Consider the following 26,871-nt stretch of genomic DNA (forward strand, 5'->3'; position numbering starts at 1 on the left):
GGCGAGCCCCCAGCCCCCCTTCGCGCCTCCGGGCAGCGTGCGGCGGCCCGCAAAGGGTTAAAGGCCGCCTTGGCCCGGCGGTGCCGTGCGTATGCAATAATCTGTGTGGCTCTCTTGGCCGACTGCCAGAGTGTTGCCTTGCCTCCTCCTCCTCCCTTCTCTCCCCCCTCTTCCCTCCCCCCCCACCCCCCCCGCCTTTTGCATGAAGTAGGATCCTTGAGCTGTTGCAGAGGCAGCCAACTGCTCCATATTTGGCTTCTATTACCCATTTACATGCTGGAGAGCGGAGAGGGAGCGAGCGCTGTACCGCAGACATCATTTCTACTACAGTGGTGGAGACATCCCGGACCTGTGTCACTGCAGGGGGAAGGAAAAAAGCCAAACAAAAAAAAAGCAGACCCAAGCCCCGTGATCAGCTAGGAAGACATTTGTGTGCGAGTCTCTCTCTGACCCCCCCACCCCCGCCAACCCCACCTCCACTGACACTTTACAGTAAGTGGCTTTTTTTTCCTCCTCTGCTTTCTGCCTCCCCCCCCCCCAGCCGCCCCCGGCTTCTTCCCTTGTTTAGACTGCAAACCGCCGGCGGTTTCCAGCTGGAAAAACACGGGGCTAAGGGGGCAGGGGAGCGCGCTGCCCACCCCGCCACGGGGCTGCAGCCCGCCTCGCTGCGGCTGCCCCCGGCCCGCCACGGCCCGGCCCGGCCCGCAGGCGCTGCCGCCGCGGGCCCGGCCCTGAGGGGAGAGGGAGGCAGGGAGGGAAAGGGAGGCAGGGAGGGAGAGGGGGGCGGCCGCGAAATGGCCGAGGACGTCGCGCAGGGAGCAGAGTGGGGATGCGGGACACGGGAAGAAGCGGGGGGCCGGGGCGGCCCCGCGGCGGGAGCCGCTCGTACAGCCCTGCCCCCCCGCCCCGCTCCTTCCTCCTTCTTCACCCCCCCCTCTCCTTCCCTCCGTCCCTCCCGCTTCCCCCCGGCCCGGGCGGGGTGTGGGTGGCCGCGGGGACGGTGGACATTTTGCGAGTCGCGGCTGCCCCCGGTGCGGCGGCCTCGGGGTGTGTGAGACTGCGCGTGTGCTCGTGTGTGCGGGGGGGCGGTGTGCGGTGCCGGTGTGTGTATAGTGTGTGTATAATGTGTGTATAGTGTGTGTGTGTTTGGGCTGTGTGAGTGTGCAGTGTGTGTGTGCGAGCGTGGGGGCTCCGGTTTATGTTTGTGCGTGTGCGTGCGGTGCCGGTGCGTGTGTGCAGGGTTGCGGTGCCGGGTGTGTGTGTGGGTTGCCGTGCCGTGCCGTGTCGTGTCGTGTCGTGTGTGTGTATGTGCGGGCGGGGGGTGCGGTGCCGTGTGTGTGCGTGCACGGCCGGCGCGGTGCGGTGCGGTGCGGGGGGGCCGTGCGGGGCTCGTACGCCGGGCGGACCCGGCGGGGCGCAGCGCGGGGCCGGTCGCCGGCAGGGCCGGTCGCCGCCACCGCACGGCGTATGTAGTACGAGGCTGGGCGGCTGCCGGAGGGTGAATGAAGCGAGGAGGAGGCGGCGGCGGCGGCGGCGGGGGAGGCGGCGCTGGCGCTGGGATGTGCCCGGCAGCAGCCCCGCTTCGCTTCACTCAGGGCCCAGGCCGGCTGCAGACGCCACCCGGTACTGCCGGGAGGGACGGGGCGGGAGGGATGGGGGAAGGAGGGCGGCGGGGCGCCGCCGCCCCGCTGCCCGCCCGCGGCTGTGGGGTCCGGCCGGCGGCTTCCCGAGGAGAAGCGGGACAGGGGTTCCCCGCCGCCGCCGCCCCGGGGCTCCGCTCGTCTCCCGTGGCGGCCGCTGCCGTCCTGCCGCTCACGGATCCCCCGCTGCCTCCGGGTTTGCGTGGGTCGGGTGGGGGTGGTTGGATTGCGGGGGTTTGGGGTTGGTTGTTGGTGGTTTGATTTTTGGTGGTTTTTTTTTTTTTTTTTTTTTAAATTTTTTTTTTTTACCCTAAGGCATCGTAATTTACCGGTAGAAAAACAAATAAATGACCCCGTATACGGTTGTGGGTGCTGAATCCGTCAATGTGATTCCTGAGAATATTAAAGTCTAAATTAAAGCGTGCTGGAAAAGCGTTAGCTCCTACTGTAATAGTAATAGCGATAATAATAAAATGACAGAATTGGGAGCGATTTACATGTTATTGAAGAGGAGGAATTACTGAAGAGTAATAATAGAAAAGAAAACAAGTCGGAAGCCCGTTATATAATGCACTGTGTAGACAACGAGAACGACAGGCTATTTTTATTTTGTTTACCGTATGCTGTGTAATAGGGACTCCTCTGAGCAGCATCTCTCCCCTATGAGCCCGAACTCCAGATAGAACTGGGGAAAATTTTTAGGCATTTCTTTTACGACCAGACGAAGAAATCTAGGTTTGTAAAACCTTCCTCTTTACAAATTATTTCTGTGTACTGAACGGGAAGGGCGTGCAGGTAAATGACCTTTGCCGGATACCTTTTCCCTTTCATATGGTAAAGAAATTCGTATTTTGTAACGCGGCTTACACTTTAACCTTTAACGCTCATGGTTATGTATTTTATGCAGTAATGGTTACTTCACGCGTCAGATACGGTCGGGCATAGTGAGTTACTCTCCTGACATACTGATAAGTCAAGGACTTTTAATTTCAGTTTCGAATGAAACCGTCCCCTAAAAGAAAATCCCGGCTTCGTGTTAATCTATTTCTGTTCGAGTGATAGAGACGGTGCAGTTTTATCATGTGGAGCAAGGGTTATGAATGGGGGAGAGGGAAATTGAGAATGGCCAGGGAAAATATTGCGCCGTAGTTATTTTTGTGATGCTGCAGGATAATAGTAGTAATTGTACGTTACTGCACCTAATTTGTTCGTAAAACTGGCCCGGTATTTTACGGGTAGCAGCTATTTTGAAAGGGTGGCTGTAATCGCCTCACTTTTTACATAAGGCAGAGGTCGATAGGTTTTTCTCTGTGCTCGGCTGTCTGTCTGTCTCTCTCATCATGTAGCGACATGTCAGCGGTGCAGGCTTTCAGCGCGCTTACTCCAGCCCTGATCAGTCATGTAATTAGATCAGGCTGCCATGGTAACAGACGGGATTCACCGTGTTCACCGGCCAGCCAGGTGCGTGTGTGGCTGGCGGGCGACCCAGCGGGCTACCGCCAGCCCTGCGTGTGCCGCCTTGGTGGCGTACGGCCGGCGCGGCCACTGCCTCGGGCTTTCCGAAAATTGAAAGATGCCGGTGGTGGGTTCCTAATGGCCGAACTTCTCGGGAAGGGTCTTCTTTGCCCACTGGAGTGTCACGCAGATTGGCCGTACGTGGCGCGCTTAGCAGGTCAGCCAAATCGTCAGTTCCACTTGCGTGTATTATTAGCAAGTTAATGAAGGTGTGGTAGTTTGTAAAAATGCTTTTGGCTTATACAAGCCTGCACGAAAGTTTCTTCAGGGTTTTTTTTTTTTTTTTTTTTCCCTTCCTCCCCCCCCCCCCTTTCTGGTTTAACTGTTTGGTGGCTGTAGCGGTGTTTGCTAACAGTTCCCATTACAGCTTTCTCATCATAGGCCACAGGCTTGTTATTCTCCACTCCTGTACTGGACTTTACACCCTGTGGCTGGTACGATGAAAATTGGTGATACTTGATGTCAGTATTGTCACTCTGGGTTTGTTAAAGCCCCCTCATAGTTCTTAGCAACGTCTAGGCCCTTTTGTGTGTTAGGTGAAAGCTGACTGCAGTTTCTCATGATAAAAACAATTTTTTGCCTCCGTAAACACTTTGTTTCTAGTATGGGGATATTTTTTGCATTTGTGCTCATCAATATATTATAGCCATGGAGCAGGAGACTTTCTGACACAGTTTATAATAGTGTCAAAGGATACGTAATATAATTAGCTTTGAACTGCATGTTGCTTTTAAAAACACGTTTCACCAAGCAATGTATATTTGTCTTCATTCTCATTGTTTGAACATCACTCTTTTAAGCCACTCTTCCATAAATGTAGGTATAATTTTTTAAAAGCATTAAATTTGGCACTGTGTTCTAATGTCATAAATCTGGAGCAACTCCAGGGGATGGGATTGTGAGCCACTTATATGGGTGTATATCTCAAATAACTCCATTTATTGGATTTAATCCAGGCATGTAGTAGAGTAACCGAGCTCAGAAAGTGATCTGCTGCGTATCACTGTTATTTTCTCTATATTGCTTTTCATGGCAAAAAGCACCGTGGGCTTAAATAGGATTTTTGCCTGATTAAGGAGCTGCATTAAGTATCTACAGAAGTGGGTAACACCCCTACTCCAGTCACTAATCTTGGGTGCACTGAGACTAATATTGAACTTGGCCTGGAGGATTTTGTGTCTCAGTGATGAGAAATCATCAGCACCCCCAGCTCCTGAGTGTTTGTAGTACTGGGTTGGAACATAAAGCAATCCAGAAATATCTCAGTAAAATAGATATTTTAATCACTCTGATGGTAAAGCACTGGAGCTGGAGGAGGAGGCAATGAGAAATGCCTGTTGATGGTTCAGCTGTTGTGGTGACAGGCAGTGGCGGTCTTTGGTTTGATGTGATGAGTTTGCTGGTCTCAGCCTACCTGCTGAGCAGGAGCTTTTCTTCTTGGAGGAGTGAGGGGACAGGGTATTTGCAGGCAATTTCCTGCACTGAAGTGCAACTTCTCAGTGCCTCAACTAACTTGCCCTTCTGGCTAGGAGAGAATATCCTCTGCTCGGTGTGGCCACCTCCATTCTGAGGGGGTGTCTTGAAATAGAAGAGCTTGTTAGGAGGACTGGCTGGAGAGAGTGGAATAGTCATGAGCAGGACAACTCCTGTAGTGTGAGCCTTTGTGTGCTGCACTGCTTATACATATTTTATTGTAAGACAAATTACCTGTGTGACTAAGAGTGTTAGAAAGTAATTATTTTCAAAAAGGCCATATATACATAGTTAAAAAAACTTTTCTGAAAAATAAACAGTGCAACTTTGGTTTTCTAGCCTAATTGAATCTATTTAGAAAGGTTGAAAAAACTAGTTTTGTTTTAAAAGACATTTGCAAGAGACATGGAATTTCACTTAACAAAAATTTTTATGTAATAGATCCAGTGGCCTAGTTTCCCATTAATTAAGAAAATAGACGCTTGAATGCAGTCACCTGAAAAGCAACTAAGGATTTAAACATTAGAATTTTAAAGTAATTGTCTCAGTAACGTGGCTAGTAAAACAAAATCAAGGCCTAATTTTTCCCCTTGCTGAGGTTTAGCAGCACATCTTAGCAGATGACAGTCAGGATTATCGTTGTCATTGTTCATAGCACACTGCTTTTGTTGTGGTGTACTAATTGAGGGGGAAATGCAATAAAAAAAGTGTGGCAGGCTGTAAAGGAAGTGCTTGTCAGGATTGCAGAGATGGTCTGAAGCACTGGCTGGCTGCAAACCTACTCCAGCGTGTGAGGCAGCTGCCGCTGGTGATGCTTGAGAGAAGTCGAGCTGTGTGACAGCCTCAGCTATAACCACACAGGTTGTGAGTGATTTAGTTGTTCTGGAGAACTGTACAGGTACGGTGTGTACAATTCAGAGAGTGCAGGTAACAGATTTAGTTGTAGGTCTCTTCTGAGACTGCTGTAACCAACTCTGCGTTAACAGATAAAGATATAATTAGAACAAGAAAGAGAAGTATGGCAGGCTTGGCACAGGTAAATATTTCATTGCAAAGAACTGACTTGCTGTATTCCAGTGACTTGAATAGCCTAAGCTTTGCAAAGTGAAAATCCTGTCCTCATCCTTTCATTTTACTTTTAAGCAAGACTCCAAATGTGATAGATAAATAAATAAATAGGTATTCAGTCAAAGGCACTGTATTTTGAAGTCTTATTCAGTGGTTCACATTCTTCATATGAGAAAGTTGAAGATTTTTACATGGTTTTGGCTGCGGTGATACATGACTAACATTTTAAGATGTAAGAAACTTTGTAGATTCCTGATTTTTACAGAAAGACAAAAAATAGATCCATGACTGTAACTCCTTTTTGATCTCAGTGCATGTGTTTAGAATGTAATGCTTCATGGCTTTTTTTTCCTCTCAAAACTGTAGTCTGAAGTGGTTGTACAACACATGCAAATCTGTATGTGTGCATTGGTCCCAGTCTGCAAAGTTAGTTTAGTAGATGTCCCAGTGAGGGTTTTGCTGAATGAGGATTGATTAAAGAACCTATCTAGAGTTAAGTATGCATGTAAATCCTCCCCTAAATAGGAGCAAGTAAGCATGCTCATAAACTGAAACAACAGAAATGATTCTCAGTGAGGGAGAAATAGTCCCACTAAATCCTTTAATTGTACCAAGAATGATAAAAATATTTGGTGAGATTCCAAGTGAAAACCTCAAATGTATTTTGTTTAATAGGTGATGTCAGCAGAAGTTCAGTGCTGGCTCTTCATGATTTTGCTGAGCGAAATTACAGAAAAAATTAAAAAAACCACATTGTTGAAGTTTTACTTTGTTTATATTATTTTGGGAATTTACAGTAATAGGCATCAAGTTTAGCATGCCACCTTTAATGACAAAATAGTGTACAAGGTAAAGTCACATTCCAATAAGTGATTATTTTTCACCTAGTAGTAGTAATTGCAGCGCTATCTTTTCAGAATGCTACTGCTTCTCAAATAAAATGTATTCTGTTGGCAGCGAAGACAGTCATCTCCACTTGCTTATGATTCTTCACCTCATTAAGATCACATTTAGGAAAAGAGCACTCTGAATAAATGGGCTCTGCTCTCTACTGTATGAGCTCTGTCTGCAGAATTAAATATATGGTTTATTTGTGCTTGAGTAATAGTAAAAGCAGTCTCTCCCAGTCTTCATTGGGATCTCTTAGTGTGTTGTAAATGACTGTAAATGTTGACTCTTAACTGTGTTTTTGTTTCTCTTTATTTTGGTTTCCATCTCCTCAACTCCTGGATCAACAGTCACATCGCAGGCCAAGCCAGATGGGCAAGCAATACAAGCTGTGAATTTATTCTTGACCCTGTAGGACAGCAACCACCGTCATTTTTTCTTCACCGTACAGTTATGCACTGCCAATAAGGTGAGAATGCAATGCTTTTTATTTCCTTCAGCAAGTGTACACTGTCTGCTCTGGGCTTTAGGCAAAGTGCACACCTTCCTGGTAACTGTATGATTGCCTACCTGTGATAGATTTGTACTTCCCTTGCCTGGCAGTAGAGGTCCTTGAGAAATTCTGCTCAGAAAAATTCGTTTAACTCTGGTGACTCAGTTCTGTGACTTACAGAACAGGTGTGTTCCAGATGGGTGGTTTTATGCTCACCTGAGGTCAGAGTATATTCAGTTACTGGAACATGTTAGTATGAATGGAAAAGTTGGCAGACTTTGATTCTTGTTATAAAATGCCACGTGTAAAATTGTATAAATCCTTCCTTCACTTCTATGATAATTTTTAGGATTCCTGTTGCTTGTTGCCTACTTGGCTTTCCCACTGTCTTGAGTTTCTTCTGTGCATCAAACTTTGTCTAGCATTAGAATAGTTCCCAGGATAATTAGTCATTACTGATGTATCTGTGTGTCTTTTGCTCTATTTTGAGGAATGCTTTCAGTTCTTCTGATTTTCCTCCCTGAAATGCCATTGCCAGACAAGATGTAAAAGTGCACATGTATCAGTCTGCTGCTATCCCTTTTCTCTCTCTCTCCTTCCCATATGGTTGTGGAAAATAACTTGAAAAGACCAAGTCCCAAGACTCAACAATCATACTGCCAATAAAAAGAACATAAATTTTTATTTTATTTCTTTAATCTGATTGTCATTAAGCCAGCCTGGTTTTTTTGGACCTCTTCTATGATTTTTAAGTGCTTGGGATTGGCAATGCTGCTAATACTTTAAGAAAAAAAAAGATAAAGGGTCATAATAAAATTGCCTGTCTTTAAATAAAAGAAAATTAAATATAGTGATTGCTTGCAGAAAACCAAAGGGTTTCTTTTTTAAATTTACAATTCTGAAAGCTTAATTACAATAGTGTTCTTACTTATGCAGGGCTGATCAGAAAGTCCCTGTTGCAGAATAACTTCTTAATGTATACCGCATGTCATAGAAAAGTATGCAGTGCATCATTTACATTTTGTTGTGACTGTGGGGAATGGTGCTGTGTTTTAGAGGGAAGTTGCCTAGGCAAGTAGTTGCATGCAAGGACAGGCCTGTTAAAATTTCCAAATGAGCTTGAATGGTGGGGGTGAGTGGTAACCGCTGTAACTTCAGAGCAATAAGAGTTTCTTGAGAGTAAAAAACCACACAAAGTGCCCATGTGCTGACACACTTTGTCTTTCCATTTTGGAAGAAAACCAAATTGGTTGCAGCTATTGACTTGGGACATCAAATAGAAGAAAGTTTTTTGTTATGATGTTATCATTTCCACAAAGCATTTAATTTTTTATTTTTTAAGATTAACTTGGGTTGTATAAAAATGTGTTTATATGAAAAAGTGATTACTGCTGGAAAAACTTATATCTCTTAATTAGAAGAAGTAGTTGTTTATAGGGCATTACTCAAGTCCTATGAATAATCAGATTGTGTTACCCACAATCTAAGTCACCTTGGATATTTTAGCATCTGGTATTTTCTGCAATTACATGAGATATAATATATTCAATGTTAAACAAACATTTTGAATAAAAAATGTAACCTAGTTAAGTCTGACGCAGAGGCATGACAGGAGTATAGTACTAAAATGCTGTTTTTCCTATACCAGCTCAGCTTGAAGTATAGTATTTTATTTGTGGACCTTAGATTAGGTTAGATTTGGTTTAACTTCTTGTTGGACATTTTAGTTACTGAATTGGGGATACCTCTGTTGACCTTATTAGTTCTCATTTTTTTCTATGGAACAATCAAAATCAGGCCCACTGTATAACTAAATAAGTGAAATAACAGTTATTGGGATAGACACTGCCTGCTTACAAACTTCTCTCTGTTACTGGAGGAAACAGGCAGGAGCTCACAGTAGTAACATGTGAAAGAAACATGACCTGGCACTGTGCAGGGAGCAGCCACAGAGCATTTCATACTCACACGCATCATCTTTCTGGCCTTTGCATTTGTTTTGGGGTGAAGGTGGCAACTGCCCTGCTCCATTTTAGGCAGACCTGGGTTATGACCCTGGAGTCTGTCAGAGGGATGGAACATAGGACACATTTGAAGGCATCCAAAATGGATCTCAGAAGCTACACTTGAGGCCTAATGTCCCTACATGTGCATTCATGGCTTCACTCATGTGAGGAATTGTGTGGCTTCAGTGGGTAACATCTTTGTTGTGTGTCAGCTCTCCAGGTGTGCTTACCCTTCTAATTCAAGCAGCATTTTCTGCAGAGCCAGCTAAGCATCTTGCCTGGATAAGGACATTGGTGTTAGTAAAAGTAAAGCAAAAATAAATAAATAGATACAGCTTTTCTTTCTTCCTTTCTTTTTTTTTTTTATTTTTAGTTAATTTTAGTCTGCTCTCCAAAACATAGAGTTATTGTTATTTGTTCAGAGCATGCACTGCCTCCTTCCACGTAGGCAAATGACTCAATGCTTTCTTTTATACAGTTGTCTTGAGAGCATTTTACATGAGATACTGGACATTTTAACAATTACAGAGTTCTTTTTAATCTTTCCTGTTCTCGAGTCACTTGATATTTATTAATCATAGTACTGGGATGAATTTACAGCTGCAGCCTGTTTGTAAGAAATTTTTTTGGCTGAATTTTCAGTAAGTATGTCTGTATACTACCTACTATAGCTTATTTTTTACATAAGACATAATTTCTCTTTTATGCAGACTTCTGGCTAGTGATCTCTCTAAACAGGCAACAGTCTGCCCTTTTAAAATACTTAGTAGTGAACATAAAAAGAACTAATCTGTCTCTATATTACTGTGTGCAGTGGTAGCTTTTTGGTTTTCATATCAGTGTCCTTTTATAGCTGGTTTTATTTCTTCCCTCATGCTTTTTATGAAGGTCTACAATATCTATAGGGCTAAAAGAAGGTAGGCAATGGAGACTTCTAATGTGTTAACAGCACTAGTGAAATGGAGCTGTGAACTAGGTATAACTGGATAGTAATTAGGAATAATTATAGTTTTTAATTGTTTATGTGTGAGCAACTAAAAGGTAAATTAAATGAAGTGATGTGAATGCTGACAGATGTCTTAAAAATGAGGCTTTGTGGTTCCCTCACCTCAGCCATAACCTTTCATGTTTTTCCTCTGTTGTCCCTACTGCAGATACAGAAGGCCTGCTTGTCTGACTGATAGAAAGTTTCATAACATGGTCTGAAGTGTAAATGGCATGGGGTGTAGTGGTATGCCTACATAAAAACACAAGGCTGACATTCATAATGTGATATAAGGCACTATCCGAGATCTGATTCACCTTCCAACTTGGTGTTTTAAAAAGGTACATTTGCAAATGGAATGAGATTTGCTGTCTCATGAACTGTAACTTCTTAGCATTCCTTTAAAAGTGTGGGCTTTTGGATGTTAGTGTGAGTATGAGTAGATGGAGAACTTCCATGTGCTGGGGGCTGAGAAGTGGTGAGGCATCTGGATGTGATGTGCAGTGGCATGCAAGCCTGAGCATCTGTGTGTGCCCTCCTGCTGCCCCCGCCCTTGATTGTGTGTGTTGGGCAGGGCTGTGCTGGTGGGGTTTGCCTTGCCTTGAAACCAGAGCTGTGCTTTTGAAAGAAAGTTAGCCCTCATTACCAGCGGTATAATTTTGGTCTGAAATTAGCCCAGGTGGCAGCATCTGGATTTAAATGTGTTGGCTGAGGGGTTTCTCATGTTGAGACACTATGATAGAGGCAAACCCTAAATTTGATAATTGCCTCTTTATTCTGTCATCAGTTACTTATTTTGGAACTAGCTGTAAACCTGACTTCAGGATTTATTGAGTCACTCCTTGCTCTATAAAAAGTACAAATGTCTGAATGTTCCTCACTTGTATTGGAGTGTGGTTGTGAATTTCTGTGAGGCCAGCTACTTGAAAGAAAGTCAGGCTTTAATGGAGAAGGATAATTACAAAAAGTAGACTTAATCCTCCTTTACTGTGCTCAGAAATCTTGTGCTACTGAATATTTTCTCATTGGTGTGGCTCCTTTTCAGTGGCATGTGTAGCAGCTGACTAGAAAGTGATATTTTCAAATGTATATAATAATGAATGCATTTTCCCTCTTCCGTAGCCCCTGAACACATTTGCTGCTTGGTACTGTGCTGTATTCATAGCTTTCCCAAGGTAGTCTGACAGCAAGTAGATCCAGAATGGTTTGAAAATTCAATATAATCAAGGGGAAAAAAAATCCTAGTAGGTTATTACGGTAGAAGAAGTTGTAACTTTATTCTCCATGTACCACTAGCAGTTAAAAACCCATCACACTAATCATATGTACTGCATTTTTATTTACAGATTAGGAGGCTCTACTTTGACATATGACTAGCAGGGAAGCCCCTCCCTTTAACAGTTGTATGTCATCTGCTTCAGAGAACTAATTACTTGGCAATTCCCATTTGATAATTCCCTCTTTATTTTCTGATGAGTTACTTAACAGTGATGAGCTTGTTGAGCAGAATACCGTGCTTAATCTGTGCTTCAGAAACTACAGTGTGGGCCTGGGGATATCGTTGTTTCTGAAATGCTGTTTAGCCTTGCCATAGGAGCATTGAAATCACACTAAGATACATGAACAGTTCACAGTTAACGATAAGTTGAATGTGAGTGATGCACAGCATCTGCCAAAAAATAAAGGAAGGGTTTACGTTTCTGTTGCACTGCAAGCAGAATGTTTAAATACGTAGTTTCTCAAAAAAACCCCAAGCACCAAACCTGTTGTAATTTAGAAGCTCAGAAGCAGAAGCTTATGTCAGAGATGTACCTTCTATGTATCATTGATCTTCTCCACTGAAATAATCAATTTAATGAATTATTTTTTTGAAAAAACACTGTTTATTGTAATACCTATTTAACAGTTTAGCCAACTCCTGGTGGTTCTTGTGTTCTTTTAATATGAGATACTTTAGTAAGTTTTTACTGTGTTTTCTCTGCTGTTACCTGTCTTGTTCATTCTTCTCCACTTCCTTTTCACATTCTTTTACTCCAGTGGCCACAGCAACCCTTGTTCCTGGCTGGGGAATGCATTAGAAGTCTCACTGCTAATTACAGCATCACAGTGTTTCTAGAGGGTACCTAAGTTCAGCAGTGCTTAGCTACAGCACCAGGCGAGGGGATTTATGGGGTGAAATGACATCAGCCTGCTCATGACAGTCATGGTAAGGTCAAAGTGAGTCTCTCTTGCAGATCAGGAGTCAAATGGGTCCTGTTCAGTCCCAGTGTCTCTGAAATTCAACCATGCTATTGAATTTGAATAAATTTTTTTTACTGGTTTCAGTGGAGAAAGGTTTGTGCATAATCTACAGTCACTTTGACTAGATGGTGGCAATATTCTACTGATACTGATACCTGAAGATTTTCATTGTAGCTGAGGCAGTGCTATAAGCTGAGAATTGGGCTATATTTTTCCTTAACTGAAATAAAAATACAGTATTTTGTGTATTAGCTCAATGACATTGCATCATCAAGCTTGCTGATTTATTAGATATTCACAATGATATCTCTTGCCCAGTACTGGAAGCTGTGTAACAGGATTGTTTTATCAATGAGAAAAAAATCATTTGTACATAGTTACATGTGTTTTTGTAAAATTAATCAGAGGAACAGAAGTTTTATGAAACATATAATTCAGAACAGATTAATTTACTTTAATTGTGTTCGTGAAGTACACCAGCTATAAAATTTTTGAAGAGAATATTAATCAAGTTGATCAAAGATGGCTTGAAGTACAGAATTCAAATATGAACACAATTACAGCAAATATACAGACAGATAGAAAGTAGTTTGGGAGATTATTTTAAAAAATTATTACAAAAATAAGTCCCATTTTCCTTTTTGGATTTTTTAAAGAATATATCATGTTTTGGAAGCAAAGATGCAAGAAGAAAAAACAAATATAATTTGATATTTTATAAAATGCAGTGAATAAGCATTTTAAATAGCATAATAACACAAGGAGTCAAAATATCACAGAAGGTCATTGAACCATTTTTCAATTTTTTAAAACCTATTTTTCATTCTATTTAATATTTTAATGACTCAAATTGTCTCAAGTAGTGCTATATAGGCATTGCTGAAAATAGAAATCCTCTGTAAGAATCAGAAAAGAAATATGACTTTCTTAGGATGCCTCACCTGTGATATGAAAGGTTTGCTTACACTGACAGGACTTGTCCCTTGACAAATCCTTCTACAAACTATTACAGCTTTTGTGGATGGACCTGCATCCTGAGCTGTGGTATCATATTTATTTTCCAGAGGCAGCCAAAGAGTTATTAGATGTTGATTTAGACAGATTTTCATCTGCCTGCTTCAGAGATGTCTAAGATTGAACTTTAAAGTGTTTGGCCCCAGACATGTGGATACATGCCAATACTATTTCTATCAATAGTTATGCAAGTAAAACATTAACATATGAATGTTGTGACCATGATCTTCAGTTAACACAAGATTTTAATTACATGCTAATGCATTAAAATTTGCCCTCAGGTTGAAAACAAAGAAAACTCAAGTCACTAACATATGGTGGAGGTTTCCCTGTTGACCACTTCTGTTCTCTCCCTGGCACCAAATAAAATGGTCCCTTCCCTCTACTTTATTATTAGGAGAGTCTGATACATCCTAGATACTCTGTTTCTTTCCTCTGGATTCTCTTTTCCTTTTTCCCACCACCTGTCCTGTTAACATCACTCTTCTGTAGGTAACACTTGCTGATGGACTAGCTAAGGATGACCTGGTTGGTCTGGTCATACGATTTGTGTTTGCATGTCCTTGTTTCCAGAGCTGAGAAGCTGCTGCACCTCTTTGTTTAGGACTTGTCTGCTTCCTCTTTGAATCGGGGTCAAGTTTCACATTTCCTTCTTGCCACTCTTGCTAAACTTTCTTGGATCTCTGCTGTGGTTTGGCAGATCTCTTGGATCTCTTTCTGTAGTCTTGGAAATCACTTCCTTTGTGAAATTCATAGCTGATTAATTAAACTGGGGGGAGGTAAGTGACATATGAGTACGTGTAACACATGTGTCCTGTTTTATAGGGAAAGAGGGTGATGGTGGAGCTTACAGTACAATAATCTATAGTTTAAAAATATACTATATGGTGTTTGGATAGCTCACAAATACATTAGAAAGTGTCATAAAACAGATGTGATGCTGCAATACTTGAAGAACTGAAAGAGTGAAAGTCTGCATTTTTTTCCATATTTGCGCAAGATGACAGAGAACTCATTCTTGGTGGCTGGTCTTCAGATGTGAGAGTGACACAACCAGCACGGATGAGTCCTGACATTTGTTTGTCACCACTGGTTTGTTTGATTGCACCTCGGTGGCAGATTCAGAGGGAATACAATGTGTAGCGACTGAGCAAATTAAAGTAATTCCTCAGTGAAAGTATGGCATTTGTTACATGAGGTTACTATCCTGATGTTATCTGTTGGCATACAGTGAGAAAGAGCCCTAAGGAAAATTGAGGTGGGTAGAAGGTAAGCATCTGAAATACATTAAACATCAGCAGTCGAGTACAGCCCTGTTACCTAAGGAATCAAACTTGGTGAATGTCATGTTGGCTGTATAGAATGGGAGAAATGCAAACTAAGACACACTTCTGCTATGTGTGCAGCTCTGCTATGAAGTACATTCATCTGAGCTGTCAGCTGGCTGGCTGCAGTGTTTGGTGCTGTTTATACAGCTCAGTCAGGGTGTCTTCATGAAACCAGCAGTGCTGTGCAAGCTGGGCTGCAGCAACCAGTGGTTTTATGCTGCTCTTATTTAACATGAAGGGTGCGTGTTGTGCAACGCACCGAGGTGCTCAGCCAAAGGCTGTGGTGAAATAAGGGGTTGGGTTCCCACCTCTGTTTCTTACTTGGGTGGTTTTCAGTGGAGCCATGTGGGTGTAAATGTGGTGTGATAGAGTCTGGGGCCTTTGGCGTGTGTCTGAGCCTCTGGGCTCAGAGCTGACACACACAGGTCAGCATTGCTGATCAGACACTGTTTCTTTGGTGGGCGTAGAGCAGTCACTTGGCTTTTCCTTCAAGTGGAGAGGGACTGAAAGACTGAAAGTTGTTGCTCAGTCAAATGTCATCAGTCTTCTTTCCTTCCTGTGCTTCAGGTGGATGTATTGGTGAATAAGACTAATCTTTCTTTACATAGCCCAAACAGTGTTTTGCCTTTTAATCCTTTGTCCTGTTTTAACTATTTCCAGACTTTTTTCTCTTGTTGCTGGCCAATTAGTTTTTCTCCTCATCGCCTTCTCTACCAAGATTCTCCTGTGCTCAGCAGTTCTTACTGCTGCATATCTGACCTACTTGTACACCTTTCCCTCACTGGGTTTGTTATCGGCACAATACTTAGATTTTGTGTAGACCCTTTCTTCTGTTTGAATTCTCTGTGTGTTTCTATGTGTCTAAAATGCCCTTCTGCTTAGAGTGTTTCAATACCTCAGTAGTTTTCTGCAGAAATGCAAATTTGAATGTTGTTTCATCTACCTCTCTTCCTTCCTAGTTAGTCATAGCTGGATTCTGAGCTTTGCAACCCCAATGATCTGCCTGGACAAGCTTTCCACTCCATACAGCCTTCTGCTTCTCCTCATGGGAAAAGACCATTATTTCTTCTCTGAAGCTTCTCTGTGGGTGCCTGTTTCCCTGGCTGAACATTGGATTCTCTGTCTGTGTGTCCTGCCAGTCGTCCCTGGTTTCCAGCTGCAATGTCTCTTCAGCAGACATCTTGCTTTTTAGGCTTGTCAGCTGATCTCTGACAAATCAGTAGCATATATTTGTTTGTAAAATGTTACATGCTGGCATTGTTTAAAAAACACCAGCAATGAAAAACCACAAAACCAAAACTCAATTATTTTCTCTGTACCTGAGCATGAGCCTGGGTCACTTGCTCATAAAATAATGGAGAACCTATTACTTTATTATCATATCATGTGATCTTCTAATCAAAGGATTCTTTTACTGTATGAACAGCAATATTTCAAATTGTTAATGTAAATTTAAAAAAATGTAGTACCATTTTCATGTGTCATAGTGATGGGTCAAAAGTAGCAGCTTGAGCACTTTTCTTTGGGCTTCTTTATCATCACTTCTCATACTGTGACTCTGATCCAGTGATAAAGTTCTATAGTAATAGGTTGTGAAATGTAAGTTAAATCAAAAAAGAATTTTTGAAAAGCACTCCATTCAGAAAAAGAAAATAAAAGTGACATAGTATGCAATTTGAGTGAGGTTCTTCAGAGAGGGAACAATTCCTGGACTGCTATGGAGAGGTACAAGAATGAAGCACCCACCGAATGAGTGAAGTTCACTTCAGGTGTGAAGTGGAAATATGTAAGAGGGGTTTTTAAATTTTTTTTGTGTGTGTGTGTCAGCATGCTTTTGCCATGAACTGACTATTGCAATGATATTGTGGTTATAGTAGATTTTAAAAAAACCCAAACAACATAATAATTATTTTGGTTGATAATTCTGGAGTTGGTATGTTTTCTCAAAAAGGAGACTTTTGACTAAACAGAAAACTATCAAAAATAACTTCTAGCTGGAAATTGATAACTGTTCTTGTTATAAGTAACAACAAAAAGATACAGACTAAGGGATATCAGAGGAAAATACACGTTTTCCAAATTGATTTAGCCAGTGAATTTAACAATAGCTTGAGTATATTTAGTTTTACTTTTCCTGTATGTAGGCAGTTTCTCGATGTGAGAAAAACATCTGAAAAAGCCCCCAACCTCATGGTTATAAGGTTATAAAAACTGGTGCAGGGAGCTTGGAGGTATGAGTTACTACTTTTAAAGTCCTCTTTTAAAAACAACGCTAGACTCCATATTGATGGAGTGCTTTTAAAGGCAGTGCCCTTTTAATCAGCAAACAGGTCCTCTGTGCATCAAATAATTAAAAATAGAGCAAAGTTTCTGAACAAGGCGTCTGGCAGAAGCGTCTGTACTTCCATCTGTGCATGATTAGCAGAATGTTTCATGATATTTAAATAGCACAAGCTTTGCTCTCTTTTTTATTATTTGTTGTACTGAAGACCTGTTTGCTTGTTAAGTGGTCTTTTTTGAATAGTTACTGGCAAGGAATCAGGAAAGTGCATGAAGACATCTTGTACACACTGCAAATGCCAAATTGTCCCTTTTTTCAGAGACACTGCCCTTACTATTTTTTTTTTTAATTGAAGTTTTACCACATCCTTCACTTGATGTTTAAATTTTCTTAACGACCAGTTCATTTCAGAGGGAGTTGAGCAGGTATTTCTGGTGGCTGCCCGGGGACTGCAGCCTGACCGCTCATGGGTATTACTCTCTCTCATGCTGCTGTGCGAGTACGCACCAGGGTGCACTTGCAGAGTACGTGTGTCAGCTCAGCTCTGCAGCTCCTGCCAGCACTGCTGGGAGCCCTGCCTCTAATCTGCTGTGCACGCTGCTCTGGAGCCTTACCCTTTCATGGGGACATAATCAGCCAGGCAACAGCTTTCCAAGTGCTTTTGAGGCCTTAAGCTGGGACTCCTCTTTGCTGGCAGTCATTCAGCATTGGATTGTGTGCTCTTCGTCTCTGGCTAGCAACACGGCGCTTTGCAGTTGTAGCCACTGATTTCCCTCCACACTAGTAAAGATTCTGTGTGTGTATTTTACAAAGGCCTGTACAAGAAGGTATGGAATGAAAAGAAGCCGCTGTCTGGATGCTGAGTGCATTGCTGTAGCTGGCTGAGGGCAGTTCTGTTATGTGCAATGCCCTGTTGTTGGGAGCCGGCAGGTTGGCAGGGAGCTGAGACGCTCGGATAGGCTCAGAGGTCATTTATGGAGAGCCAGTATTCAGTCTTAGGACAATCTGTGGTCTTGGATGGGCATGGAAAATAAGAGCTTTTGTGGTGTGTGTAAGTGGTGTTTACTCTGTAGCTGGGCTTTTTGTTGCTGGGTTTTTCTTCTTGTGTTTGAGGAAAGCTGTGGTGTGTGATGTGTGAGTACTGACCTGGGTCGTCTCTTAACTTCAGCTAAAAACTTCAAAAGAAATTGTGGTTACTACTGAGAGCAAAGCTGCTAACCTGTCAAGATAAATGCACATACTCTGCGTGTTTGCGCCTTAGAAAAAACCACTGAAACACCTTGGCTGTGAAGAAAGGGCGTGCTATAAGCCTCCACTCAGAGTTCACCCCACCTCACCTGGTTAGTGCTGTGTTACTGGTGTCCATCATGCTGTTTCTGGCCCAGGCTCTGCAGAGCAGAGTGCTCTGCAGTCTCACAGCAAGTTCTCCTCAGCAGGCTTATATCTTACATGGTGGAGTTGATGAGTTTCAGGGGGGCAGTGATAGGACCACTTTGCAAATACCTGTCCATCGCCATCATTCAGCTTCTGGTCCAGGGAAGGCTTGAAGATGAATGCGTATACACAGAGAAGTACTGGAAGGGCAAATGAAGGAACAAGCATGTTTCACTGTTAAAAACTGAGGGTAACATGTATGCCCATTCCTTCAGCTAAACCTCTTAACTAATGCATGAAGCAGTTGCACTCACATTTTACCCACACTGCTCTTAAAAACCAGTTCCCTTAATAATTTATTTTTTTTCAGAAATAAAAATTACTTCTAGAGCTAATTCTTGATCGGTGCAGTTTGGTGGGCCTAATATTAGCATCATTCCAGGAGTAGGAAGGAGAGAAAAGACTCAGATTCATTTTAGAAAGATTCATGAAGTTGTGTTGATAGGTTGGTTAAACTAAGCCAAGTTTTGTGTTTTGCTTCTAGTATTTTTTCTCAAAATATGCCATAATGCTTTTTTGGAACAGCTTCAACATACCTTGTGAATGTGAATTAATTAACATTCGTCCAAGTTTCATATTCTCCAAAGGACCTTGGGTTTCTTATGTCTTCTGTTTTGCCCAAGGTTCTCCAAGCACTTTAAAATAATGAGTTTGGTCATAATAGTGCTAAGGCTCTGTAGACAAACAGCCATTCTTTTGAGTGCAAGGAGATCAAATTCAAGGATGGCTTTTTTGATAGGAGTGGGAAGAATACTGCTTGTGATGCTAGTAATACCCCTGGCATTTTTTTTCAAGAGCATACTGTTTATTACTAAATTTATTATTCTCAATGCACTGTAAACAAAGTGACGAAGAATTGCACGGCACATATTCAGAAGCTGTTGTTCACACCTAACTGTTGTATTTCTAACTCTGATTATTTGACATCATGACATACTACATGAAAAATCTGGTAGCCTTTGATTTCCTGAAACAAAAACAAAGCTTCCTTTTATAACCCTGCAAAAGTACATTGTATCTAAGCAGGTAAACTGGAATTCAGCCTAGGACGGTAGGATCCTGTTGATTTGTGTGAAAAATGATGGTTCTGTTAGTTGTCTGCAGGTCTCTGGAGGAGAGGGAGGGCCTTGTATCACTCAAAATCAATTCATTTCAGCTGGCTGGAGAGAAGTATGGATAGCATCCAACATACAGCCATCTCCAGGTACAAAGATTATAATGGAAATGTTGATGACCAGTCAGTATTGATATATTAGGAAGTATTTATATAACTCAGTGTTGTTGACTACTGTAGAAATGTTGTCTTAGGCCCCATTCCCACTGGCGTTCCTCCTGTTGACATTTGGAGTGTTAGGATCAGACCCCTTTGGCTCAAACTTGGACTGAATTAAGACTGAAAGATGCATGCATGTTCTGCAATCACTCTCCACTTTTGGAGGGGAGAATGGAGGACATAACTGACTTGTGCAATGGTACCAAAGTTCTTTATGGCATCATCAAACTGTACACTGAAAATAAAGCTTTTCTTAAGCTATTTGAGATATTTCATTTTGATATATAGCCTAAAGTGTTCCCTGTTAATAGAAGGCTCAGTGTGGTTTTTATGCTTTCCTCATGAAGCTGTTCTTTGACAAGGAGAAAAATGTATCTAATTAGCATGCACCTTGCTGTATGTGGATTATTATGCATTCATTATTTTAAGTTGGTGCTATTATATGAAAGTTTCTCCAGAACTTTGGCAACTCGGTATAAAGGAGTGACAGTTCGGTGCATTCTCAGCTGTGCAGCTCTAAAATATGTTGCTTTTGAAGACACCTACATATTACAGTAAAAATACCCCTTATAGCCAAAGATGTGTGACCACAGTCTAGGTAATTACAAAAGAAAGAGATTCAACTAAGTACTGAAACAGGAAAAAAAAAGAGTAAATTTTTTTTAAGAGCAGTAGAAACGATGAAAGACAGAATTACTATTCTATGAATATTAAAAAAAAGCCTCCCGAACCCCACAAAGGTCAAGGTTTCACTATATGTAAAAGTCACTATCTGTTAGGGAATATATGTCTGAAATTCTAAATACTATACATTTGATTGACATTTAGGGCTCAGTTGTACTCCAGAAAAAGAACGAATGTATAGCTTTGCTAGAAACAACGAAAGACAATTTGGGGAAATGCAGAAGTATGCTAGAAAAGCTGAATGCTACATTTCTAAGTAAAATGCCATGTGACTAATGTAAGTGCTCTTCTGTCCCAGATAGGGCTGCTGAAATTTTAAGCAGATAGCAAAAATTTACTGTTTCATATTTCATAGACAATAATTGTTCTGAATGCTTTAAATAATACAGGAAATGTAGTGTGACAAACTTGACATTTGAATATTAATATTGATACTGAAACAGTTCACCACAAAGAATGCCAGGGCTGCAGGAGGAAGGATAGTATTTTGATCAGATAAAGACAGAAAAGTTATAAAGCTCTTCATATACCTTGAAAAAAAGGCCTTGTGAAAACTGTGACAAAATTACCTTTCAGGATTAGACATTTTATATCCTGTTTTGGTAATATCTCTGCAGGGAAAGTTGGAAGTAAAGAGATGTCTTTGCCATTTCTAACTTTCCCCTTCCTCCCCCACTTGCATTTTGATGGAGACTATTTAAAATAAGGTGGAGTACAGGGCTATGAAGTATTTTGGATTCACTTGTACAAATACATGAGTGGATGTGGGCTCAAGAAAAGACACATGGGCATGTACACTCTTTAGTGACCAGTCTCAAACTTGCTTGAGATGCGCTGTAAGTTATCATCTGTAAAATTGAGATTTGGCAACAGGTTGCTTTATTAAAGAGAGGCCTTTCTTTTCTAAACATAAAATAGTGCTGACAGTCCCTTTTTCTTAAACAGGCAAGCTTGCTCTCCCACATCTGTGGGCACATGAGTGTGTGCACAATCCCTTACTATAAATTTGTTATGGCATGATCGATTTTTGAAGTTATGTGTGCTGAGACCAGGAGAACACAGCCCTTCATGTGCAAGTTTCAGCCTACCTATATGATGGAGCCCACGGTCTGTCCCCTCTTTGCGTTCACAACGTCTTTCAGAGAGGATACAAATTAAAGACTGGTGAAGAGCTGGTGACATTTTGCAAGCAGAAGAGGCCAGCCCAAGCCAAGGCCACGGAAGGAGTAGGAATGTTTCTGTTCTGTCGCTCTCTACAGTGCAGTGCTGGTGTGGATGTGCCCCACTGTTGATAAACCTCTTAGAGGCTTTTGGCAGTTGTTGTTATATAGATGATTTGATAAGTCACTTAGCTGGTTGTAGTGCTGATAGCTACATTGCTTTCCAAAATTCCTTGTCAGTGGAGTATGTAGATTACCTTTTTGGCTTTGTACTGGTAGTATAGGTTGCACCAGTTTGATTTTAGCTGTTTAGCTATATGCAGACTAGTTAAAGGCATTTTATTTTTTGGGACAGGAAGGAAAAGTTTGTCAGCCTCCCTTCTGAAAGTATTTTGGTAGCTGTGACGACTTTTTCCCTTCAAAAATATATCTTGTGCTTTCAGACTCTCTCATTTTCAGATGTGATTAATGGTAATTTTTATCTTTAGAATGCAAATGGAATTTTTAGCATACTTTTGCACTGTACAGTGCTTCTTTCTGCACAAACTGCTTACCAGACAAATTAAAAAGATAGGTATGTATTTAAAAACCAACCAACCTAAAGCAAAGTACACTTTACCTTCTGAAATGTTTATATACTTGTAGTTGTAGGTGCTGCAACATATTTATGTGGAAGTAGCATCATTCTGCTTTGCCAAGTGTAAGTAGCTCCCTTTAGCTGTGTGTTGCCACTATAGGCAGGAGGAAATGTTGAACAGTTTGCTGGAATGATGGCAAAGCCTTTGTGTCTCAGTGGGAGTAACCAACACGGTAACAACCCCTCTGAGGTACCTTCTGCAGGGGGCTTTTGCCTGTTGGGGAATCACAGATCCCTGGCAGTTGTTGGTATTCCTATAAAAAGGGTGGAACAACAGCACTTGTATTAAGAAATGCAAATCCCCTGCTGCCATGTACAAAGCAGGCAGACTCCTGACTCCTCGGTGATGCCAATGGCATTTTAGCCTGCCCCAGTGAGTTGTTAAATTCCTTAGGCACAATCTCATTTTCACAAAGTAGACCTGGACTAAGATAAGTAATGCATTGGAGATGTTACTCTCCAGGGCTGTGCAGTTTGTAAGGTGATTCACAGCAAGTACAGAGGGAATGGAAAATGTTATCTTGGAAGCATTCCAGTGTGTTATTTTGAAGACATTTTGCCCAGGCACAAATGCTGGTGATTGTATGGGTGCCTCTAGAGCTACAGAGTGGAAGGTGAACCTCCTATACCTTAGGTTAGGCTGTAACTAGTCAATGACATTTTATTCTGTGGCCAGCTATTCACCTGACTATTCAGACCTCTGTTCTAAATAGAAACCAACAAAATACTTCTGAGACTTTGGCCTGTTATAATATGGGTTGCTGCTGCAGATGATTATATAGATCTATTTTACTGCCTTTTCCCCATGCCAAAATTTAGAAAAGTGTCTTGATTTTGAACTGCCCAGAAACACAGCCCAAAATGGGAGTAATCATACTGAAGCAAATTACTTTTTTTACATCGTGTATTTCCTCTATTTCTTCAACTGTTTCTCAGCATATCATCTACTTCTACTGCCAGTGGTACAAAAATAGGTCAAATTAACTTAAAAAAATTTATACTTGCTCAAAGGAGCATAGAAGTAAATTGTTAAGATAATATTTATCTTCTGATTTAGTGTCTGAACCTGCTTCCTTGATGTTAGTGCAAATTAATGAAATTAGGATTATACCTTTAAAGAAATAGCAACAATAAAAAAAACCCTGAACTCCAGCAGTTGTTTGTTTGAACTGACCAACATAAAAATGTGGCTGAAAAATTGTAACATAAGCCTAAACATCAGCTAATTGTTAAAGTGAATGGAATAATCTTCCATGGAGCTGTGAGTGACCAATGTGTTATTGTGCATTGGGGCCCTATGAATCCATAGATTATTGACAGCGCATATGGTAACACCTCCAAAACATGCCATATATAATATGCTTTTTGTACTGTTGTTTAAACTGCATTCTAAAGTGTAAATGGGGGTATAGGTAGTCTTAAAAAAAACATTTTGCACTGTGGTATTTGCTAGCAATATGGTATATGGCCAGGATGTACAGTAGCTATTCAAATTCAGTATGCTTCAGAATTTGTGAATTTGCATGTTAAAATACTTGTCATTTCTGGAAATACCGTGAGGTATTTCTGTCCACAACCTTCCTGTTCTAAATTATTATTAAATATTTGCTTTCAAAGCCGAATCTTTAGCCATTTGTAGTATGAATTTCGTAGCTAGTGATTTTAAAATCTCTAAAATATTTTTAATAGTCAGGACTGTGACCCAGAAATTTTTTTTACCATTTTTGCTGTCCTTTTGATTAATATGTGTGAAGTACCAAAGCCTGTGTACCTCAGTGCTGTGCCCCCTCGAGTGCAGTTCATTACCCTGCCTTTTGGAAAAACTGAGGAAGAGCTCAGAAGAGACACGGGAAGGACCAGAGAGCTTCATGCAGTTCAATCCAGAGATAATTTTTCCTGGCATCACTTGGCTAAGGAGAAATAAATTGCTCATTCCTCTGGTCAGAACTATATAGTTACATGTGAACCCTTGAGAGTATGGGTTTCAAACCTGGGAGATGTCCTTCCTGGGGGGACATTTTGGAGCCTCCAGGAGTGGATCATGGGAATGCAGGGGCTCTTTCATCTCAAACTGTGAAAGCTAAGGCCTCACCTGCCTGTGTGCTGTTCAGAGATGGGGAACTGCCTGGGTGCAGGTGACCAGATTTTAATTTTTCCCACCTGTCCCTGCAGCAGCTGCTCCTCATGTTTTTTTTTTTTTTCTCCTGCTATGTGCTGCTGCAGGGTCAGGTTTATCCTGAGAGCATATGCTTGTGGGTGCTCCATGGCAGTGGTGCAGCTGAGGTATGGGGTCGAATGAGGAATGTGGGGGCTGCCTGTGAACCTGCTTACTTTCTGCACAGTTTCAGGAGACCTGGAATATAAAAAGGCAATTAATTGCTTAGCCTGGAGTTTGTTTAAATACAACTCAAATGTTGCATAATGTCTATTACCTAAATTTTTCTATCCTTTTGGAACCTTGCACCTTAGGGATAACTGGATACAAGTGTTGAATTGAGTGTGCATAAAAGGTGGGAATGTTCCTAAAGGCTGCTGCAGCCCTTGCTGGAGGTTGTGAGTGGCATAGTGTTGGTTTGCAATGTAATGGTGGTTTTTAGTTTGTACTCTGTGGTGGCAGCAGTGACCAGTGACTGTGATCTGTGAACCTGTTAACTTGGAGCCTGCCTCTGAAGAGCAGAGACTCAGGAAAGCTAAGCTAGTGCAGTCATTCTATGGGCTTCCCTTTTATTGGGAAAACCTTGCAAGTGGGAGAAGACTGAAAACTTGCTTGGCCTTTCTGCAGATGAAGAGAGGTCACATGAGGTTTTTTTTTTTGGGATGCCAATTGTTTTTTAGAATACTAATTTTACTCTTCAATTTTTATGTAATTTCCCTGTTTTTTCCCCTGTCCATTTTGAGTCAATTAGCACTTCTGTTTTTCTCTTTGACTATATGTGCAGTTGTTGATATCCAAAATTCTTTATTGATCTAATAAAGTAGTTAAATGAGCTGACTTTGAAAGTACAATAGGATAGCTAAGTGAATCTATATTAAAATTAATGTTTAACAGAGAGCATGTTTGATAAAGTTAGCAAACATTCTGAGAGCAGTGTTATAGTTATGGCTGTTTTCAGAGAACTTGAAAGCCTGCTGGAAAACTCATCCTGTGGAGTAAAACGATTTCTGTTTGTTTCTGTTATGAAAGGGAATAAAGTGTTACTGTTGGTACTTGTCAGAATCCATTCATTTCTCATACCTTGTAGTAAATGATAACACTCCCCTTCCTATTTTTGAGGTACTGAAACATGGAAGTGAAAAATGCTTCATTTCATTATTGAGATATAGGCAAATAATAATTTTTTCCCCTTTTCTTGCACTATTTCTGACTGCTCTTTAAAAATTCCACTGCATCCCTGGTAGGTGAAATGGTATGGGCCTGAAATAGGAGAAACCATTCCTAAAAGTTCAGTCTGGCTCATATCTGAGTGTGCTGCCTCTTACGCTTCATTGCGAATCCACATCAACCCACTTGTGTGATAACATGGAATGAGCTGCAGTCACCCAAACCTTTGCTTCATCTTGAGCAGTCAGGCTGGCAAGAGTGGAAAATGCTCCTCAGCAGCAGGTTTGATGCTTAGGAAACCTGATTTAGGAGTAAATTCTTGCTCAGATGGGGACAGCCTTGCTCCTGCCCTGTGCCATTGGTGACAGAGGAGCAGCAGGTCATGCCAGACTGGGTACGCCTGGCATGGGCCTTGCCCCCACGTGGTTGCATGCAGGGGCCTGATGGCGGGTTTTGCTCAGGCAGAACTCTTTGTGCTGGGACTCATGGAACCTTGCTGGAGTTCAACTAAGCAGTGTAATTAGTATCATTTTAGCTCCCAGTCAGCTGTAATGGGTACCAGGAAGCCGCTTCTCTCTGCATAACTTACTAGAAAAGCTATTTTACTTTCCTGCACCTATGCCTTATATGGAAGAACAGGCGGTGTGGGGTTTTGTCAGGAGACTGCATGAACTGTATTTTCCAGTGTCACAGCGGGCAACTGTGAAATCTGCATCAAAATGCTTGTCCCGAGCATCCTTTGGGCCAGCTAGGGGAAAGTACTGCTGGGTGTGCAGGGTGCTCATACCTGAGCTCAGGGCAGATGCCTACGCTGGTCCTCACTGGCGTCAAGGGAGTTAGTGGCTGAACTAGGGAAGCTGATCTGGGCAGTCTTCCAGCCTGAAGGATGTGAGGCAGAAACGGATGGGAGGAACTGTAAGTGATATGAAGGAAGCAGTAGGCTAGGAGAAGAAGGGTCCAATAAAATCAAGTAATAAAACACATCCATAAAACTGCAGGACCTGAAGTTTGAAACAGTAGCTCTATGCATACATGCTTGGCACAACTTTCATTTCTAATTTGTCTGCTTCCTTCAGGCTTTCTCTTGCCAGAGAGGTGGTCTGTATGCTCGCTGTCTGCAGCTGGAGAGTCCCTGGTCTGTTCATGCCAGTGGTGATAGAGGACCACAGGGTGATAAGAGTTTTCCCTGTAGCAGTCATTGCTCTTGGGTGGGTGTGCTTGGCTGGTTTTCCAGATCACAGACTTCAGGCAGTAAGGTATTGGAAATATTATGGTCTATTAAATGTACTGTGGAGCGTTTGGCTGCACTAACTGCTGCTTTTAATAGAGCTCAGATCTGACATTTTTGGGACTGAGAGGGTTTGGATGTAAACTTTGTTAAATTGGTTTTGAAAAAGGAAGTTCTTTCATGCTTTGAAGGGAAAAAAAT

General features: G+C 41.8%; 1 protein-coding gene across 31 annotated transcripts in view; it reads left to right on the forward strand.

Moving 5' to 3' along the window:
• ATXN1 (ataxin 1) overlaps window positions 1–26,871 on the forward strand; it is a 312,015-nt gene that overhangs the window by 89,779 nt on the left and 195,365 nt on the right. For 8 of the 31 annotated variants that reach the window (XM_068190009.1, XM_068196177.1, XM_068187792.1 and 5 more), the window contains 2 exons: window positions 212–492; window positions 6,935–7,053. The exons of 6 other annotated variants lie outside the window; for them this stretch is intronic. The gene's annotated coding sequence lies outside the window, so the exon portion shown is untranslated. 17 more of the 31 variants (XM_068195365.1, XM_068193903.1, XM_068203552.1 and 14 more) reach the window with 11 other exon arrangements.

This window comes from Anomalospiza imberbis, chromosome 1 (genome assembly GCF_031753505.1).
Source record: "Anomalospiza imberbis isolate Cuckoo-Finch-1a 21T00152 chromosome 1, ASM3175350v1, whole genome shotgun sequence".
In the NCBI taxonomy this organism is placed as follows: domain Eukaryota; kingdom Metazoa; phylum Chordata; class Aves; order Passeriformes; family Viduidae; genus Anomalospiza; species Anomalospiza imberbis.